This window comes from Physeter macrocephalus, chromosome 20 (assembly GCF_002837175.3).
Source record: "Physeter macrocephalus isolate SW-GA chromosome 20, ASM283717v5, whole genome shotgun sequence".
Classification (NCBI taxonomy): domain Eukaryota; kingdom Metazoa; phylum Chordata; class Mammalia; order Artiodactyla; family Physeteridae; genus Physeter; species Physeter macrocephalus.
Window position 1 is genome coordinate 46310959 of NC_041233.1, and position 3123 is coordinate 46314081.

The 3123-nt window shown below is 37.2% G+C and overlaps 1 pseudogene; it reads left to right on the forward strand.

Moving 5' to 3' along the window:
* Positions 1–223: 223 nt before the first annotated feature.
* LOC102985041 (rab GTPase-activating protein 1-like) lies at positions 224–1802 on the forward strand (annotated as a pseudogene).
* Positions 1803–3123: the final 1321 nt, after the last annotated feature.

Sequence of the window (3123 nt, forward strand, 5' to 3'; positions counted from 1 at the left end):
ATCCCGTGTGTGTGTGTATGTGTACATAGATACATATTTACACACATAGATATACATATGTTTGCATTCTAATAGCAAATGCCTGGGTATAGAAGAAATGATGGTTTTACCTTTGGAAATTTGAATAGGGGAAATTAGAGGAAGACTTTTACTCCTCACTTTATAATCTTTTATACTCATATTAAACTTTAAAAAATACTGTCAATTAAATACTGTCAAATTAAAACAAGGAATAGAAAAGAAGGTTGTGATTACAGTGCAGCAACTTTCTAACAAAGAATTAGCTGCTGAAAGATGCTTTGGAATCTTATTAAGCCCAGGCTGAAATGTGAAGAACTGTGACATTTATTTACTGGATATGGAAGCCATGGGAAAGAGCTATGATGGGAGAGCTTATGTTATCACCGGCATGTGGAACACCAATGAACCAATATTTCTAGAACTTAATGAAGAAACACCAAAAGATAAATGAGTGTATATGACCGTGGCAATGGATATGGTAGTCATGGAGGTGATGGAGCTTGTCTATTTTCACCTGGAGACAGCAGTACATGTGTACCCTGCAAATAAGTGATTTTGGCATTTTAGCAGAAAGACTTTCACGGAGACTTTTTTCATGAGGTTGAAACATTCTGAGGGAAAAGGCCATACCAATGCTGGAAATGCAATAGATGAGGTGGTAAGTCTACAGCAAGAATCTGAGAAGGAGGAACGAATCACACTCCTACTAGCAGATGGGGTCCAGTGTCACCCTAGGAGGATGAAGCAGAAGAGAAGAGTGATAATGAACTCTCAAGTGGAACTGGTGATGTTCTAAGCATTGTCCTGAGAAGATCCTATATTCTTGGGGAGAATTGTTAGGAAGATGACACAATAACCTTGGTGCACGACAGAAAGGGCTATCCACTGTGGTGAAGAGTGTTGTTCCTGAAGCATTGAGGGCAGAGGTATGGTAATTATTAGCAGGCTGCCATGACAACCAGGCAATGCTGGATAGATATCAATTTCTTATCACAATGGACTCAGCCCAGGAGAGTGTTATTACTAGAGATATATTCATCATACATTTCCTGTACATGATTACTTTAAAGATACCAGAGGAGATGGCCAGGAATCACTCTACAAGATTTGCAAGGCCTACTCTGTCTACGACAAAGACACTGGGTACTGTCAAGGGCAGTCTTTTCTTGCTGCTGTATCGCAGCTGCATTTGCCAGAGGAACAAGCATTCTGTTTTTTGGTGAAAATCATGAATGCCTATGATTTATGAGACTTCTGCCAAAACAGCTTTGAAGACCTTCACTGCAAATTGTTATCAGCTGGAAAGACTAATGCAAGAGCAGTTACTGGACCTGCACGACCATTTTTCTAATCTGAACCTGGAAGCGCATATGTATGCATCTCACTCCTTTTACTGACAAGTTCCCACTCTGCATGGTCTTCCACATCATTGACTTACACTTTGTGAGGGTTTGAACATAACCTTTCACGTAGCCTTGGCTCTCCTAAAGACCTCAAAGGAAGATCTTCTGCAAGCTGATTCTGAAGGTACTTTACAGTTCTTCAGAGTTCAGCTTTCTAAAGTTATTCAGAGATACAAGGCAGAGGAAAATGCAAGAAGTTTAATGGAGCAGGCTTACAATATTAAGGTACCAACCAAGAAACTGAAGAAACATGAGAAGGAATATCTGAAAATGCAAGAGAGTCATCTGCAGCAGGAAGACCCAATGAATAGATACAAGTTTGTATATTTGCAGATAACTTCACCCCTTGCTTTTATACTGGTAATCTTCATAAGCTGAGAGAAAGAAAGGGAAAAAAAGTAGCTATCAACTACTTTCAAAAATGAGAGAAAGGAAAATGACAAAGTACTGTTTTAGCTGTGCACAGTCACATCCTAATCTACTCTATGCTTTTCCTTCATGGTATATTATATCCTTCAAGACCCCAAAGCAATGCAACGATTTAGTCAAAATATTTGGTTAAAAATACTAACCAGTTATATTTGTTCAACTCCATTGGTAACTGTGTAAAGTTGAGAGCACCCTAAATGTCAAATACTTAAATTTTAAAGCAACTTAAAATGTTCATTGCCTCATACCACACCTCATGATGTTTGCATGATGCATAATAATTATAAAAGTCTGTAGTACTTGGAAACATTAAGTTTTTACCAATTTGGAAAAGTTTTTAAACAATTTAAAGGACATTGCCAAACAAGCAAAGCAGGCCTGATGGACTAAAAAATGAATTAGAAAGAAAAAAACTGAAATGGTAGAAAGAATTTTTAACACATTCCTTTTGCTGTTACTTTGCTTATATGTACTCTTTTTCATACATAATGAAAGCAAGGCATATCATTACAGTAGAAAAGCAAAAAGAATATAAAGTACACCATAATTCTGCCTATCCACGGGTAGTAGAATTTACAACTTGGTGCTGCTTCTTTCCTAAACACACACTCTTTCTCTTCCTCTGAACACAACCATCTTTTATCCTAGAGTCTTGTCACTCCTGTCACCGGAGCTTTAATGTTATTAGTTTCTAAGCTCCAAAGCCTGAGGAAGGAAAAGGAAGGCTGAAGAATCCAAAAAAGAGCACAGTATAAAGAGATAAAATGAATGAAATGAAAATTTTTACTTCAAAATTTTGCCTTAGGTTAATTCTAAGGCCTAAAAACTACCACGTAGCCACTCAGTAACTGTCAAATAAATAAACAAATGTGTCAACAAGCAAAATTGGTTTAATATATATCTATTTAATGTTCAATTTCTCATAAGGAGAAATTGTCATTTCTATCTTCAGGATAAAAATTCTAAACAGTTTTCAGCTCTTGACATTGGATAATGTGGGCACATATTTATCTCCTGCCTGACACCTTTCCTTTCTGACAAGTTTCTACTCTGCTGCATCACCATATCTGAACCGACCACTCTGAGGTGACTAGCACCTTATCAGTTTACACTTTCCTCACTTCTTCTATACTGTGACAGACATTTAATATTTTGTTTTATCCTATGTACTCCAGTTATTGCTCATGTGAAGAACAGATACCTTATCACTGGGATTTGGTCTGAGGGCAGAAACTCTATCACAGTAATTGGCCCAAACATTAAGAGTCTA